The following is a 19,344-nucleotide window of genomic DNA, read 5'->3' on the forward strand; positions in this document are numbered from 1 at the left end:
AATTTTGTGATTTCTTATTTAATTTACTTTCTCTTCAACTGTATTGGATTTAGTTTTGACCTATATAATTTGGTTACAAAGTCTATTTTCTCTTCCTCCCCTTACATTTTAATTTGTATTTTGTGGAAATCGATTTATTGAAGTTATTTATTGGTTGTGAAAATGTAATTAATTATTTAATTATTTAGAGATCTGTAGCTCGTTTGGCTGAAGAATGTTTCTTTTAATATTGTTTTAATGAAGATGTCTAAGAATTTTGTATTGTTACCTACTTTATGTCTCTGACTCTAATTGGTGATACGAGCTTGTTGTAGGTGTCCCCTTCTAATTCTTTGGGTGAAATTCCCAAAATCAGTCGAAACTGATATCTTTCGTTTTTGTATTTTAGTAATAATTGTTCTAGCACCTTTATAACCCTCCACCACTGCCACATTTGTAAATCCATGTACCCTACACCTATTATGTGCTAAAGGCTTACCTGATTTAATTGTTTTTATATTTCATTTTAATCTGCTGCCACATTTTTAACAAAATCTAACTTTTCTGCCACATTTTCTAAATCTTTTAATGCATGCAGGATTGCACCTATACATAAATACATTCTTTGTTTTATCAATAATTGTAGAAACATTAAGATCACATCTTCCCTCTTCATTAATTTCTATCTTTTAATACCTAAATGTGATTTTATCTTCAATTACAAATATTACAAATTGATAAGTTTATAGTTTTTAAGAGACAGTATTACAAATTTTTTAACATTCAAATAAAGTTCTAAAACGTTGGAAAATTTATGGATAATTTTGAGAGCTAAAGGTATTTCTTCTGCACCTTTTAAGAAAAGAGTGGTATTGTCAGCTAGTTGACTAATAATATTTTTAGTACCTGCAGCAGTAATACCTCTTAAAGGGCTTTGGGGGATATGGGGAAATGGGACATCCCTGTCTGATACTACAATTGGTAATGAACCTGGGTTATGTACCATTATGCAGTTTGATTGAGCATTTTGCATTTGAATATAAAGTTTTATCAAAAACTAATAAAGAATTCTCCAAAATTTAAAAATGTTTAAGTGCTGAATATATGAAATGATGTTCAACAGAGTCATTATGGAAGTCTGAAAAAAGATCAAACTCTTGTCTAAGTAAAGATTTGGGTAATCAACAAGGTCTAATGCCAAGTGAATATTATTTAACCCTCCTGCAGACCTTTCTGAATTCCTATGCAAAGTAGGAGCAGCGAGTCAACTTGACCTTGTCTGTTTTGCATATAAAAAATGAAGTATATATGATAGTCTTTTTTTCAGTTGTCGAAATTGTTTCCAACATATATTTTACAAAACATTTTGTAATATTTGGTATAACAAACCTCATTAATATACAAAAAAAAAACAAATTTAGAGTGATTTTCACTATAGAGGCACAAAAGTTAATGCACAATTACAGGCTGGAATATTTCAAAGGCAGGAGATTGTTTTGAAACCATTTTGACCATTTTTAATGTCAGTAAATAATAAAACCTGTTTTTTTTCCAGGTCAAATTGACATGAAAGCTTATAAATCAAAAAATTACATTTGTCAACATTTTACACTATTTTGCCTACCAGATGCCATCTGATCACCCAAAAATGGGCTCTACACACACACACACACCCACACACACACACCAACCACTCAAAAACATGGCATAAATTCTTGTGAATAAAACTTCCTTTACACCTCTTATGCTTTTTATTCTATTTAATTTTATTTATTTATATATATATATATATATATATATATATATATATATATATATATATATATATATATAATAAACAATTAACCACATGATATTATGCCATGTTTTTGAGTAAAATAAGTAGAAATTATTAAATATTATAAACATCCCCAGGTCAAAGCTGACTGATGTAACTACATTCATAAATAAGATCGAGGAAACAAATATGATTTGAATATGAAAACACAACGTGTGTGTGTGTAAAGCTTGTTGGTAGAAAAAGAAGAGAAGATATTGTCCCCAGCTGGACAAATGCATATACTGTAACAAGTGTGAAATATTTACAAATGATTGTTTTTGTTTTTTTGGAGGCCCAATGAATTGCAATGCCTAATGCTTGTAATGTGTGTGTGTGTGTGTGTGTGTGTGTGTGTGCAAAGCTTGTTGGTAGATCAGATTTTGCCCCCAGCTGGACAAATGCATATAACAAGTGTGAAATATTTATAAATGAGTAGCTTTTGTTTTTTCTGGAGGCCTAATGAATTGCTATGCCCAATGCTTGTGTGTGCGTGTGTGTGTGTGTGTGTGTGTGTGTAGCATCATTTCGGTAGATCATATTTTGCCCTCTGCTAGGCAAAGGCATATCAAAAGTGTGAAATATTTACAAGTGTCTAGCTTTTTTTCTTCTGGAGGCCTAATGAGTGTGTGTTTGTGTGTGTGTGTGCATATGCGTGTGTGTGTTTTGGTTGCGTGTGTTAGTGGACATTTTATGTGTGCATTTTTTGTGTCTGTATGCATGTTCATTGCGCTGAAAAGGGCAAAAGTGTGACCTATTGCCCCACTAAATGGCGGGGTCAAATTGACCTTGTGCTCTTGAGGAGGAAAGTATTTATTTTACGAACACATAGTTCAACGAAAATAGACAAAATTGATTTTACTTGCAAAGTTCATCATTTGGAACAATCCTGGTAAATTTCAGGCAAATATGTGGAAGAAAACAAAAGTTATGACACATTAAACTTTCCAGCGGGGTCAAATTGTCCTGTGGTCTGCAGGAGGGTTAAAATGTTTAAGCATAAATCCTGAGTGTATGCCATCGATAATAAGTTCCAATTCTATAGGTGTTGTGTACTTGTAGACTATAAGAAGCATTCAGTAAAAAGAACACCGGAACATGTACAACCAGAAAACACATGCAAGAAGTGCATTCTGGGAATTGTAGTTAATAACAGCATTAACAACATACACAACAATAGGCAAAAATAGAGGGTAGTATATTACAATCATTATTAATTAGTGAAATTGGCCACCAATCACATAAGACCTTAGGCTTTATGTAAGAGTGGGCAGAAGTTTACCAAATTCAACACAATTTAAAAAAAAAAGATTTAAAAGAAAGGGAGCAAGTTCATCCAAAAAATGTTTTATAGAACTTAAATTTATAGAAATTAAGCCATCTTCACCAGGGGAATTATTAAGCTTAAAAGGTAGAGGCGCTGATGTTTGAAAGCCAATGTCGACATTTGAAATCACCAAAACAAACACGCCCCCAACCCAAATGGGTCCCACCCCTGTATGGATAGCTCTGCCCACACATACATATGTAACCAAGGCAACTAATGGAAAGAAATGTGTCTTTATCATAGCTGAAGGGAAGAACAATATGAATGCAGATAAACAAACAAGCAAAAATGACACACTAGCATAATCATGCAAAGGACAGCATATATTAGTTCTGTGAAATAAAGCAAAACCAACGTTACTCACCTATCGAGAAGGAAAAAAGCGCCTTGGCGTCTTAAGTAAAGTTGGCTGCATATTCACAGATATGGGTTTCCCGAGTCAATAACTCCTGAGCTAAATGCTGTTACTAGAAAAACGTGGTTGTAGCTGCCTCTCTACATTACTACAATAGAAAAGAGGTGTTATTTGTGTAGTAACAGTGTTCAGCTCAGGAGTTATTGACTCGGAAAGCTCATATCTGTGAATATGCGGGCAACTTCCCGCTCCATCAGTTCTCTCTTTCGCTGGAAAGCTGATTCTATATTAACACGGGTCCTACTTCTTGCCTTATCATAAGAATTTCTTCGCTTTTTTTTGTTTTTATCCTCTATGTCTATGTTAAAACCACTTTCTGCTAATGTCACACATGCGCACTGAACACTCTCTCCGCCCATATTGACAAGACCCGCCCCTTTCTGCTCATTGGCTACACATTTGTTTTGATTTTTGTTTAGTTTGTCGTACCGAACAACAGAGACCCCACCTTTAAGCTCTGCAATAGCTTGAAAGAAATTCCTTTATACATAGGACTATCACAGTATGCTTTATCGTCTTCATCGATGGATTTTGAATCAGTAAGATTACCTCTAAAAACAGAGGAATCCCTTTCATTAAACCTCATTTTGTAAAGAGTGCTATATAAGGTTAAGCAACAATCATTGTATTTTTGCTGGAACATTTTCCAACTAAAAAAAAATAAAAATTCTGTTCACTCTTTTCTAACCATCTCTGTCTGGATCTAATAAAGGCCCCCCATCTGCCTTCCTTTTATAAATATCATCTAATTATTTTAGAAGTGTAAATAGTTTAAGATATTCATTATCTGAAAATGTAGATTTTTGGATGAAAGCTGTAATTTTAGAAATTATAGTTTCTTCTTCAAGTCTTGCTCTTTAGTTAATAAACTTCCAAATTTTCTAAGAATTTTACTAACTTCAAAACTCAATAATTCCTATTGTAACCAATCTATGGGAAAATACATTGCTGCTAGATTCATTGGAGTTCTAGCAAGACAAAGCAACACAACAAACAGATTCACTTAAAAAAAAGTTTAGTGAATTAATACTCACTCACTCACTCACTCATTTTCTACCGCTTATCCGAACTAGTGAATTAACAAAATAGTACAAATTTACAAAACATCAGCCGGCAAAAAAAAACCCACAAATGAATATGGGGTTATGTTTATCATTGTATGTGTATTATGTGTTTGTGTACCTGGCACTATTAGCTGGCACTGCTCTGGGAAGAAATTTTAAAAACTTTTAGTGCTTTAAAATCGTCCTGCACTTATGAATGCATGGATGCATCTATGAACTGTTTTTAAATCAATTTAAGGAGTCTGACTTCTGTATCCACGCTGATTTGGCGGGTTTGTACACTGGTTGATCTACCTGCGTACCTATGACTGTTGATGCTCTCTGCGGTTGCCGATTTGACTGCCGGTTGACTGTTCTTTGCGGTACTTCTGGCACGCGGTTCAACTATGAAGATCATTGAGCTACTGGTGCAGATGAACTACATCTGGGTCGTCCTTTCTGCAGTATACCACTCAGTAGCATGGACGATGCTCCAGTATTCGGTGGCTGAACCTATTCAGCTTATTCAGTTCTTTTAATCTTCTGTCAGCTCCACATCTTCCCTTGGATATTGTGTACATACACAATAAGAAAGAAATTGAAAGTAGAAATTGAAAAAGAAACGCCATAAAAATCAATTGTGCGATTCCGACCATCCTCAAAACTATCTACCGCCCTCCCAAGAGCAATAATGCCTTTTTAATTGAACTATCTGTACTCTTGACTTATCTATGTTCCATATCCTCAAATGTTATCCTTCTGGGTGATTTTAACATTCATATAGATAATGTCAGTAATGGATTTACAAGCAAATTTTTATCATGTTTGGATTTGGGATACAACAATTTAACACACTGCCCACTCATACTAAGGGGCATACTCTTGATCTCGTTTGCTGCTCTGGTATAACACCTTTTAATTGTAATGTTTCTGATCTATCCATATCAGATCACTTTTTGGTGTCATTTTGTGCCAAACCGGCTATGTTTAAGGTAAACCCGTGTCGCCCGATTACATCTCGGAATATTAAGAACATTGATTTGCCTACTTCTGCTGACTCTGGGCTTTTGACCATGCTTGTCCTTCTAGACTTGAGCGCTGCCTTTGATACTATCTCACATAACATACTTATTGACCGATTAGTTTCCATTGGTATTACTGGCACTGTTCTGTCTTGGTTTAGGTCATATCAATCTGGACGCAGTCAACGTTTCAATTAAAAGGTCTTAGTTCAAGAACATCTACAGTCACCACTGGTGTTCCCCAGGGTTCTGTCTTTGGCCCACTTCTTTTCATTATCTACTGTATATGCTTCCTCTTGGTGATATTTTAAGGAAATATGGTACTAATTTTCACTGCTATGCGGATGACACCCAACTTTACCTGTCTGCCAAACGCACCGGTTATTTTCCTCCACTATCTTTTTCAAGCTGTTTAGCTGAAATAAGACTGGCTCTCAGCAAACTTTTTGAAGGTACATGGCAATAAAACAGACTGCTTGTTCGCACTAGATCTGTTGTTTCTAAATCTAATTGTTTCTCTTTACATATTGACAATACTGCAATCTGTCCTTCCTCTCAGGTTAAAAGTTTGGGTGTCATCGTGGATAGCACACTATCTTTTAAAGCTCAAATTAATAATATCACACGGTTTCCATTTTCCATTTCCGTTTTACACTCCTTCACGTGCACTTAGATCTTCATCTTCACTTTCTCTTGCGGTACCTCGGATTCAACTTACTTCTATGGGTGCCAGATCTTTTAGTTATGTTTCCCCCCGCCTATGGAATTCTCTTCCCCTCGATGTACACAACTGTCAAATTGCTTGTTGACATTTAAAACGCGTCTTAAGACATATCTTTTTATACAGGCTTTCTTATAACATGTTTTATTGAGACTTAAATGCACTTTATATGTATATGCTGTTTGTTTATGTGTTTTGTCTTATGCAGTGACATGTATATTGCTTGTAAGGTAAATTTGGTTGTTCTGAAAGGTGCCATGAAATAAAATTACATTATTATTATTATTATGTATATGTATATGTGTGTGTGTATGTGCATCAAAATAGTCAATATGACTATTGAATTCCTTTGTCCTCAATGTTCTTTCAAATAGACTTCAGATGAACTTGTATAGGTAACAGTCATACCACACACTGCAGTTTCTTTGATGTGTCTTGAAATTGAATCTGTAAGAACAATCATATCTTCTCCTGGATACAACAATACAGTATATTTCTCATCAAACTGGGTGGCTCGCCATCTAGTTCACCATCCGAATCTCTGTGCCACCAAACGCCTCTACAAAAGACATGACCTGCATTTACAAAACAGTTGTAGAGCATTCATTTAAACATCATTTACATTACTTTTAGGCATAATCACATTTTAATCTTTTCAAATAAACAGAGAAATATTGTATGTATAAATGACCATTAATGATTTAAATATATGCTGAGCTGCATCATTTTGAGTAAGTTTTTTTTTAAACAAATCAATTTAACTATAAAATAGTTATAATAGATTATACTGTAGGTTTTACAGTGAAATAAAAATATGAAATGCAAGAAAACATGCATCCACATACATAAGAAACTAAAGAATAAGATACATACAGTATATTCCTAATATTGGCCCTTTCGACCCATACCATGTGCTTTCAATTTTAATGGTGAATACTTCCTCCTTTGATAACTTAAACCAACAGAAGTTTTTTTTATATAATCAAAAGAAAAATACCACTTGAGAGTTCAACTAAATAAGAAGTTTAGAAGTTTGACCAAAATCTCAAAATCAATAGAACCCAGCTTTGTCTCTCTTAAACCTGCCGCTGCGATGAAAACATCTGCTCCATCTGTGCAGTGTCACCCTACCCCACTGATCACAAAACTCACCTAAACAATCAGCAACTCCAGAAGGTGGGACAAAGTGTCACATTACAATATATGACTGGTTTAAAATGAAAATAACACTGGACAAGGTATCACAGTGCAATATTACTGCTTTAGAGTTAAAAGAACAAATAACAATTTTCCATTATTTAAGAACTAAACTAACATTTTGTAACTGGGCTACACTATTGAGTACAATAATTATTTAGTCTGAGCTAAATTCTAATATTTTGCAATTAAACTGCAATCTTTACAAGTTCATATTCCATTAATGATTTATTGATCTTCCAATAAGAGTTTTGGTAGTTGGAGGACAAAGGCATGTAAAGAAATATTAAAAGACAATGCCTTCTCCGGATGCGTGTGTGCACTTTGGATGGGTTAAATGCAGAGAACGAATTCTGAGTATGGGTCACCATACTTAGCTGTATGTCACGTCACTAATTATGATCTGTTAAATGGTGTGGGACGAATTGTAACAGAAGTATCTTCTTTTTGTGAACTATTTGGAGTTAACCAGTAATCAATACAAGACATAAAAAGGTACCTGCTTTAATATCCCATGTGAAAAAACTCACTCACTCATTTTCTACCGCTTATACGAACTACCTCGGGTCACGGGGAGCCTGTGCCAATATCAGGTATCATCGGGCATCAAGGTAGGATACACCCTGGACGGAGTGCCAACCCATTGCAGGGCACACACACACACATTCACTCATTCACTCACACACTATGAACAATTTTCCAGAGATGCCAATCAATCTACCATGCATGTCTTTGGATCGGGGGAGGAAACCGGAGTACCCGGAGGAAACCCCCGAGGCACAGGGAGAACGTGCAAACTCCACACACACACAAGGCCGAGGCAGGAATCGAACCCCCAACCCTGGAGGTGTGAGGCGAACGTGCTAACCACTAAGCCACTGTGCCTGGAAAAAACTAATATATACACAAATCTCTCTCAGGATATAATAAATATATTAGAGAGAGAGAGAGAGACAAAATTGTTGGTACCCTTCGGTCAATGAAAGAAAAACTCAAATGGTCACAGAAAAAAAAAAAACTTTCTGACAAAAGTAATAAATAAAAATTCTATGGATGTTAACCAATGAAAGTCAGACATTGCTTTTCAACCAAGCTTAACAGAATTATTTAAAAAAATTAAACTCATGGAACAGGCCTAGACAAAAATGATGGTACCCTTGACTTAATATTTTGTTGCACAACCTTTTGAGGCAATCACTGCAATCAGACGATTTCTGTAACAGTCAGTCAATGAAACTTCTGCACCTCTCAGCAGGTATTTTGGCCCACTGCTCATGAGCAAACTGCTCCAGTTATCCAGACGGCATGTTTCAGCTCCTTCCAAAGATGCTCAATAGGATTGAGGTCAGGGCTCATAGAAGGCCACTTTAGAATAGTCCAATGTTTTCCTCTTAGCCATTCTTGGGTGTTTTTAGCTGTGTGTTTTGGGTCATTGTCCTGTTGCAAGACCCATGACCTGCAACTGAGACCAAGCTTTCTGACACTGGCCAACACATTTCTCTCTAGAATCCCTTGATAGATTTCATTGTACCCTGCACAGATTCAAGACACCCTGTGCCAGATGCAGCAAAGCAGCCCCAGAACATAACAGAGCCTCCTCCATGTTTCAGAGTAGGGACAGTGTGCTTTTCTTGATATGCTTCATTTTTCCATCTGTGAACAGAGAGCTGATGTGCCTTGGCAAAATGTTCCATTTTTGCCTCATCTGTCCATAGGACATTCTCCTAGAAGCTTTGTGGCTTGTCAACATGTAGTTTGGCATATTCCAGTGTAGTTTTTTTATGATTTGTTTTCAACAATGGTGTCCTTCTTGGTCGTCTCCCATGTAGTCCACTTTGGCTCAAACAACGACGGATGGTGCGATCTGACACGGATGTTCCTTGAGCATGAAGTTCACCTTGGATCTCTTTAGAAGTCTTTCTGGGCTCTTTTGTTACCATTTGGACCATCTAATCTCATGAGACAACTCTTTCCTTTGCTTCCTCTGGTCCATGTTAAGTGTGGTACACACCATGTCACCAGACAACACAGTGACTACCTGGAGCCCTATATACAGGCCCACTGACTGATTACAAGATTGTAGACACCTGTGATGCTAATTATTGGAGACACCTTGAATTTGACCGAAGGGTACCAACAATTTTGTTCACGCGCGTGTGTGGTGTGTATGTGTGTGTGTGTGTGTGTGTGTGTGTGTGTGTATATATATATATATATATATATATATATATATATATATATATATATATATATATATATATATATATATATATATATATATATATATATATATATATATAAATTTGTTCAAATCAAGGAGATTTGAGGGACAATTGGAACATAAGAGAAAAGCTATTTTGTAAGTTGATATTCTGACACACAGAGTGTAAACATGTAAACAATCTAATGAACAATGTTCATTTTATAATAATAATAATAATAATAATGTATGTAAGTGTATTTTTATTATAAATAGATGAAAATATAAAGAGTGATGATCATAAACTCGTTAATCTTTTACTTTCAGAATAAACCCGCAATCCTCAGATTCCATAAGAAACCGGTGATGTGAATAAATCCTGAAATCTGATTGGTTTTCAATCAATTGGCCAGAGCCAATCAGAATCTCTCCCTCTTAACTCTGTTAATGAGAATGCATAAAGAAAAAGAAACTATACAGAGGAACAGTGGAGTTAAACAGAGTTACAGTGATGTTAAAGTTATAGATCCACTCAGTAAATAATAGATTTAGTGTTTTAGTGATCAGACAGTGAGAGATGTCGCTCTGCAGCACAGTGATGAAGACTCTGATCTTCTTCACATTTTCTCTTCATCTTTCATCAGCAGATGAGTTCTGTAATGTTTACTGTCTTTACTACATTTAGTTCACATGCACATCACTGCACCACATTCAACACTCAGTTACTGTTCACATCACATAGTCACATCACAAATATCACACATGACAAATATCACAAGTACCTGTTAATTTTTTTTAAAATATGTGATAGTAATATAAATATCACAAGTCTAACAATCCTATTATCATCAGCTCCTTTAAATCTCATGACTTTTCCTGCTATTGCTGTCATTTCTCAACTGTTTAGTTCAGTTTAGTTTCTTTCTTTCTGCGACCCTTTTTTCTTCACTTCTCCCTCACTGCTCCTGTAATCAGACAGTTTAAATGGTAGGAGGTTCAGGGGCAGCAGTGACTGCATTCAGATTTTAGTTGGAGGGAAAAGTGACAGAAAAGAAAAAGAAGACAATCAATACACATTCAGTCTTTATTACAGATTTATTCTCTTTATTTACATTTAATCTGATGATGTTCCACACAACAGACATTTTATGCAGTGCATCTGGAAAGTATTCACAGCATTTCACTTTTTCCACATTTTATCTTACAGCTTTATTCCAAAATGGATTAAATTCATTATTTTCCTCAATGTACTACAAACAGAGAATTTTGTTTCTCAATTTGTTTCCCCAATTGCTTAGTTTGGCCAAGCGGCCCATGCTAGGAAGAGTTCTGGTGGATCCACAACTCTTCCATGTACAGCTTATATAAATTATTTTTGTACCCTTCCCCAGATCTTTGCTGTCATACAATCCTGTCTCGGTGTTCTACAGACAATTCTTTGGAGTTTATGGCTTGGTAAATTCACTGCTGAATGTCAATGTTTCATTTTTATTGGTAATGTGTGCAGAGCAGCTAGTAAATGTGTGGTGAACTGTTTTACTGTGTAATTAAAGAAGTTTTTCAGATCCAGTAGTTTCAGACCCTGCAGTGTTGAGCAGTGTGCAGTAAAGCTCTCAGAATTCAGCACTGAACAAAGCCACATCTTCAGTGTACACAATAAATATTTGCATCCATGTTGTGGGTCAGAAAGTCAGAACGTCTCAGTCCCGTTGGATCCAGAATCAGCTGATTGATGAATCTTCACTCCAGCACAGAAAGCAGTCCACTGCAGTCCAAAGCCTGATGGAGTCGATGCCACATGCCTAACATCAGTCGCTTTGCATGCCTGAAAACTGAAGTGAACATCAGATGCTTTATTTATCTGTTTTTATGTTTCAGATGCATGAGTGCAGAAAAAAACCTGCAGAACTGCTGGAGAAAATATCATCTGCTGTTGATCTTCTTCTGGTGTTGTTGTGTGATGTTAGTCATCATCAGTGTTGTATAAAGTACTTGAAAGCAATACTTGTGTAAAAGTACAAGTATCGTACTAGAAAAAGACTTTGGTAGAAGTGAAAGTTATCTTTTAGAATATTACTCTACTTTAATAAGTAAAAGTCTAAAAGTATCTGATATTTACTGTACTTAAGTATCAAAAGTAATGTCTGATATTTAATGTGCTTAAGTATTTGAAGTAAAAATAAAAAGTAAAATTTCAGTGATTTTTGGTAGGCATAAGAGACACCTCATCCAGTAGGAAGAATCTTTCATTCCAATGTACAGAAACATTTCTTGCAAATACGGCCACGGGTGTATAATGTTATATTCTTCACCCTGTTCACCGAGTTCACCACTATCGTCGGGGTGGTCGTCTATGATAACGGGAGGTCCTCCAGTAGGTGCTTCCATGACGGTTTCAGTTGTGCTTCCTCCTCCTTTGCAGTGGCAGAAGTTTATATATGGGGTGGCCAGGGGGTCCACAGGCTATGACACAAATTACCCTAACAAGGAGCATGGATGAATCCCATAATTGCTCATTAGAGGTAGAATATATCTCTCATAAACTATTTTACAATTTATAATATATTATGTTATAATTGTATCTTGTGTATGTCACACATAAATCAACACCTAATTACATTTTTATGTAAAGCCTAAACTGATGAAACCATCTATAAGAAGCTAAACTTAATTCTGAACTGGACATGTGACTAACTGACTGGCTGCCTGGTGGGTTCTCAAACCTGTTGGTGGTTCTTGTGAAGTCTGACTACTAGCATCAGGCAGGAAGCTGCTCTGGGGTACTGTGGTGATGCAGGGGATAGGGGTTGGGCTGGGGTCTGTTTGCACCTGATCTGTATGTGTTTGCTTCTTTAAAAAGAAGTCCGATATCTCTGCCTTTCTTTTCATTTTTTTATTGACCCTATGTAAAAATATGACACATGGATATAATACATTTAAGCATCAAATACAGATTTTTTTTTTAATACAAACTCAAATTTAACTACAAAGCCCACTATAATAATTGCACTTTAAAATCAACTGTCAGCATAAATGCAAAACTTTAATCACCTTTATGATGGCTAACAGGCTGTCTGCAATTGCAGTAATCTTTTGAGTAACATTATCAGATACATAGTTTAATAACAACATTAAACACTGACAGCTGTAAAACTAGTTACCTAGCTAAAGAGTTAAAGACTTACACACAGACACTGCACTGTATATGTGTACTGTATAACTAGCACAAATGTCAAGCTAATGTATATTATGGCTAAAGTGGGGAACAAACTGATCTCTCTTGTCTAATTAATCTGTTAATAGCATCTAACATCAATTTATATAGCGACTTATTTTTCTGGAAAACTAAATCCTGATGTTTAATCTCAAAAAATACAGAAATTGGATGTTTTAGTATTCTCCTCTACCTCTCAACTCTTTCTTGTCATTGATTGATTTATTTGAAATGTTGAGCAGTGCCGAGACCAAACGTCAAACGAAGACTTATTTTAATAGGTGAAATGAGATGTCAATCAGCACCAAACTTCCAATGCTATCAAATAAAAATTTGGGGTGGCACCTGGGGTGGCCAATCAGATGTCAGGGGTGTTCAGTGCCACCCTGGACACCCTTCTGGCTCCACCATTGCCCCTTTGTCAAAATTATGATGAAATAGAGCGTGCGGAGCGTGCATAATGCTATCTAGGAGCAGTGATTCGCCAAACCTCGCCCCCATTTAGAACAGAGCATGCATCAATGACAACAGAATGACACTGATTAAGTAAAACAAAAAGTTTCAAGGAGGAGCTAGGGGAGGAGGTGGGTTGCAGCAATGCAGAGGAAACAGCCAAGCAGACAGACTAAAAATGCATTTAAATAGGGCGCCCTGCATGAAAGGGACCAATTGAACGCTTAGAAATCAGATCAGCTGATGGGGCTGGGTTAGAAATTTTTGACAATCAGCTGATAGCGAAGCTTGACTATGTGGCCTGCCTGAACTGTAATGATGAGTCGTAAGACTGAGGATCCATTTGCAGCTTTTAATAGACAATAGCGTAAACAACAGGCAGAGTTCAGAACCGGCAAACACAACAGCGTGGGTAAGGCAAAAACGTAGTCGGAACAACAGGAAAAAGGTCAGGGCAGGCAGAAAACATTCGAGAAGCAAAATACAGACACAGACCAGAAACCAGAAACAGGAATAACCAGAAATGCTCAGAATGACAGCCGTAGCAAATCAAGACTTCGCACTGGAGTGAAGTTCAAGTTCGCCTAAAATAGGCACTGGGTAATTGGCCGCAGGTGGCAATGTAATCAGTCCCGGCAGGCGGCTTATGGGAAGTGTAGTCTGGAAGTGTCAATACTCTGGGGACCGTTCCCTCTGCTGGCGATCGGAGGGTGAGACAGGTGCTTCCATCAAGGTAGCAGGGTGTGTGAGAGACGCCGGGGTCTTCCACGAGGCCGGGGAGCCGGTCTGTCTGGATGATTGCAATGGAATTCAGTGGTGAGTGACGGGTCGAGGATGTCCCCCGCCTTAAGCCAGAGCGTTCCTCTGGACCGTACCCCTCCTAGTCGGCCAGATATTCAAGATGTCCACCCTGGCGATGAGGAGGGGCGACGGACCTGCTGGGTTAGCGCTCTCCTCTCGTCCGCTTCTTGGACCCTCAGCCGGTTTTAGGAGTGACACATGAAAAGTGGGAGAGATGCGATAAGTTGGTGGCAATGCCAATGCCAATCGATGCGAAACGGGATTAATCTGTCTGATGATTTTGAAAGGACCCACATATTTGGGATTTAGTTTTTTGCATGGGAGGCGGAGCCGGATGTCTCTGGTGGAGAGCCAGACCCACTGACCGGGACGATAATCCGGATGCGGTCTGTGGTGTCGGTCAGCCTGGAGTTTCTGCCCCCTGACGGCTCTTTGAAGTTGGTGATGCGCCTCGGTCCAGGTCTCCTCGCTCCTCCGGAACCAATCATCCACAGCTGGCAGATCTGAGGGCTCACCGGACCATAGGAATAGAGGCGGTTGATACCCGAGTATGCACTGGAATGGTGTGATGCCGGTGGCTGGTTTAATAAGGGAATTCTGAGCATATTCTGCCCACATGAGGTACCAGCTCCAATCCGTCTAGTTGGTTTGACAGTATGAGTGGAGGAATTGCATGAGTTCCTGGTGCATGTGTTCAGTTTGCCCGTTGGCTTATGGATGATACCCCGAGGTGAGACTGATATTGACGTTCAGCTGTTTAAAGAAGGCCGACCAGACTCGTGACGTGAATTGGGGACCTCGGTCGGAAACAATGTCTTCAGGTAAGCCGAAAAACCGGAACACATAGTTACAAAGCACTTCGGCGGTTTCAAATGCCGTGGGGAGTTTAGGCAGAGGAATTTGGTGGCATGGTTTTGAAAAGCAGTCAATGATGGTGAGAATTACAGTGTAGTTGTCAGACTTGGGTAGGTCCGTGACGAAGTCGACGGCTATATGGGACCACGGTCGTTGCGGGAAAGGTAACTGCTGTAACAGTCTGGCAGGGAGTTGGTGAGAGGCTTTCGACATATTACATATGGTGCAGTTCTTAACAAAGTTTCGTGAGTCCTCGAATAGAGACGGCCACCAGAATTTGTTCTGTGCGAGGTGCATGGTCCCCGAGATGCCGGGGTGGCCAGAGCTGGGCGTGGTGTGAAGTAGTTGCAAGAAAGCCGTGCGTAGGTCTTTGAGGGAGGACAATCTGCGGGGGGCGGTGAGCGAGCATTGGCCTGGGAGATTTTCGTCATAATGTCCCATTGGATGGGAGGGATAATCTGGCTTTCGGCGATAATGGGCTTGGCAGGTGTGGTTCGGTTGGGCTCGTGGTACAAGCGAGACAGTGCGTCAGCTTTAGTATTTTTGGATCCTGGTCAGTAGGTGACTGTGAAGTGAAAGTGCGTAAAGAACATAGCCCAGCGTGCCTGTCGAGTGTTACTTCGTTTGGCGGAGCGGAGATACTCAAGGTTCCTGTGATCGGTGAGGACGGTAAATGGGTGCTGAGTGCCCTCCAGCCAGTGCTGCCACTCCTCAAAGGCTGCTTTCATGGCTAATAGTTCGCGATCCCCCACATCGTAGTTCTGTTCTGTGGGTGATAGTTTTCGTGAGTAATACGCACACGGGAACATTTTATTAGCCGGCCCCTGACGTTGAGAGAGAATGGCTCCGATGCCTGTGTTGGAGGCGTCAACTTCGACAATGAATGGCCGGGACGGGTCGGGGTGGTGCAGGATGGGGGCTGAGGTGAAACTCTCTTTTAGCCGACGAAAGGCTGTGACGGCTTAGGGCGACCATGAGAGGTGGGGCTGTGTCTTCTTTCCTCATCGAGGTGAGTGGCGCCATGATAGTGCTGAACCCATGGATGAAACGGCGGTAAAAGTTGCCGAACTCGAGAAAGCACTGTCGCTGCTTGATAGTTTGGGGTCACGGCCAATTTGATGATGTTTGGAATGTTTGCAGTGTCATATGGAAGAAAAATCTGTGTGTGGACTGAAACTCCAGCAGAAAAGACTGAGCTCACATTAAATCTCAGCTCAGAGCTGATCATGTTCGGAGATGAGGACCACTCACACACTCACACACACACACACACAAGCATCTGAAAACACACACAAACACCTGAACACAAACACATATACACACAAAAACACAAACACACAGGGGGAAAGAGAGAGGAGAAAAGGGGGTGTCTTCATGGATATGACCAGGCCCAAATCCACGAATAAAAGAAACACAAAACAAAAAAAAACAAACAAACAAACACTGGGGGGAAAAAACACAAAAACTAGGAAATTGGCACAGAAAAGACAAACACTGAAAAGACCTGGAGATAAATAGGTAAGTTCATTCATTCATTCATTTTCTACCGCTTTATCCGAACTACCTCGGGTCACGGGGAGCCTGTGCCTATCTCAGGCGTCATTGGGCATCAAGGCAGGATACACCCTGGACGGAGTGCCAACCCATCGCAGGGCACATACACACTCTCATTCACTCACACACTCACACTACGGACAATTTTCCAGAGATGCCAATCAACCTACCATGCATGTCTTTGGACCGGGGGAGGAAACCGGAGTACCCGGAGGAAACCCCCGAGGCACGGGGAGAACATGCAAACTCCGCACACACAAGGCGGAGGCGGGAATCGAACCCCGACCCTGGAGGTGTGAGGCGAACGTGCTACCCACTAAGCCACCGTGCCCCCCAATAGTTAATAACAGTAAATTTGAAACAGGTGAGTAGCGATGAGAACACACGTTAGAGATGACACACAACACGCTTCAGTAACATTCTGTGGTCAGAGTAAAATTGTTCTTATCATGTCTAGTCATCATTGACAGCATGTCAGGCAACCTTCAGGTACTGGATTCAGGCCACAGTACTCTATGAAGATAGTAAAGCATGGTGGCACAAAAAATATGGTATGGGGATATTTTTCAAATCACAGTGCTGGACCTTTTCATAACATACCAGGGACCATGGATCAATTTGAATACATCAAAAGAACAATTTTGATGAATGTGTAAAACTACAATTTAATGAATGTTCAGGTTTGTGTTTGTGTGTGTGTTAATTCGGTAACAGTTCAGTTCTTTTTGTTGAAAAGCCTGATGGCTTGAGGGAAGAAACTGTTGCACAATCTGATTGTGAGGGCCCAGATGGCAGATGTGTTGAGGTCGGCTGCAGCTATATTCCGTTGTATGAAGCAATATGCAACATGATTATGTAGGCTTCCGGAATGTAAGAAAGTATTCTTATAACAATAGTTTTATGCACAAAATACGGGGAATGTTGTCCCCACCAATGTCAAAATCAAACTTACGCCATTGCATGTATCACTTCTTACCCAACTAACATAGATCTAACCTAAGCCTAACAGACAACATGGACCTAACGTAGACAACATAGACAACGATAGCAGCCCCTGATGTTAGAAAACAAAGAATATAACACATGAATATAACATCTGCACAGAAGACTAAATAAGGCTGCTTAAGTAACATGAGAGTACATCCTTTACAACATGTTACATTGTGTGATTAATACATAATACAGTTTAAACCTTACACATCACTACCCAACATAACACTTGCTAGAATGACAACTAGAATGAAATGAATTGCTATGTCTCAAACTTACCTTTTATACCAACTCTGGCACATGCACACACAATCACAGCCTATGACAGACTCGTTCCTTCTCTGCATATATTGAAGAACACATGACAGTAAATCATTAAGCATTAATAACATTGCACTCATATCAATAAAACATGCATGTACATGACCAATATACACCTTTTGTGAAATTACAAAGAGTGAACAACACTTACTCTGGTGCTCCACGCTCTCACAGAAACACACAGAAGGCCTACGAAGCACTTTCTCCACTCTGGATTAAACAGAATAACGGCATCTCAAGATCACTGGTGAACATAAAATTACACCAGACGGATTCAAAACTGTCTCGTATATTGTTTACATTTAACCACTTACGCTTCTTTGAGAAACAATTTCGTGCTTTTTCCAAACCACACGAGATGTATCCCAACCAAACTCGCTGTCAATCCGCCGTAAATTCGCCAAATACACACCCATCCGGATAACAGAAATTCTCAGTAAGTGTTTGACTCACAATAGTTTCCTATTTTGTGCTATATTTCTATTATTTCCTTGTGCTATATGGCTAACTCTCCAATGCACATGCACCAATTAGAACACGCTGTAATGCGCGCTGTTCACCTGAATCCACCAAACCTTTTTCCAGTCGTATTACAGTTCTGTTTCTTAAAGGGCCAGCGTGACATTTTAGCAATATACGACAAAGGGCATTAGTATACACTATGTCTCACACACTTAACTAAAGCTTAATTTTTAAAGCACACTTGATTGTTAATGTGAATGACATTATCTTTCTAACCTGGTTACATATATTACAGAAATACGTATACTTTAATCTTTACATATAATCAGTTTCATAATTACAGACATACTTATACTTTCATAATCACATGTTATTAATTTCCTATGATTGTGATTGTTTTTGTCATATAATGTTATAATCTATTTTTTGGACTTATCCCAGCTTAGACCATGTATGGCCTCAGCTGCAATTGTAGATTCAGACACCAAAGAGTGATGTTTATTGGTTAAACAGTGATTGATTCAAATCATAGCCAAATAGTTCATTGGTTAATAGAATAAAAAAATCAAACCATGATCAAAGAAATCAAAATACACTAAAGTTACACAAAAGTTCAAAGCGATTATCCTGGCAATACCAACAGTACCGTTAAAAATGCTATTAGTTGCTATTGTGGATGCTGGGGCATGTTTGAACACCAGTTTGTGAATGCAGAGCGGCGCAGAGGTTGTCAAATCTTCAGATATATTTACGAGCGAAAAGGTTTGTTGTCATTTGTTGAGTGTTTCAGTGAAATTGCATGACAGGATTCGTGAGAATTTCACCAGTAGGGGTCAGTCAGCACTCCTGGATTATTTTGTGTGTCTGATTGTTTATATTTTTTGTTAAAAATATAAACAATCAGACACACAAAATACAGTGCCCCCTGAAAATACACAGACCTCCTGTGATGTGACCCACCTGACTGCCACCAG

General features: G+C 38.7%; 1 protein-coding gene and 2 pseudogenes across 7 annotated transcripts in view; 1 reads left to right on the forward strand and 2 right to left on the reverse strand.

The window, feature by feature from the left end:
* Window positions 1-19,344, reverse strand: part of LOC113656616 — a 355,645-nt pseudogene that overhangs the window by 103,651 nt on the left and 232,650 nt on the right.
* LOC113656619 (acetyl-CoA carboxylase 2) overlaps window positions 1-19,344 on the reverse strand; it is a 332,529-nt gene that overhangs the window by 40,773 nt on the left and 272,412 nt on the right. The window lies entirely within an intron of this gene.
* Window positions 10,203-19,344, forward strand: part of LOC113638514 — an 81,201-nt pseudogene continuing 72,059 nt past the window's right edge.

This window comes from Tachysurus fulvidraco, chromosome 9 (genome assembly GCF_022655615.1).
Source record: "Tachysurus fulvidraco isolate hzauxx_2018 chromosome 9, HZAU_PFXX_2.0, whole genome shotgun sequence".
NCBI lineage: Eukaryota > Metazoa > Chordata > Actinopteri > Siluriformes > Bagridae > Tachysurus > Tachysurus fulvidraco.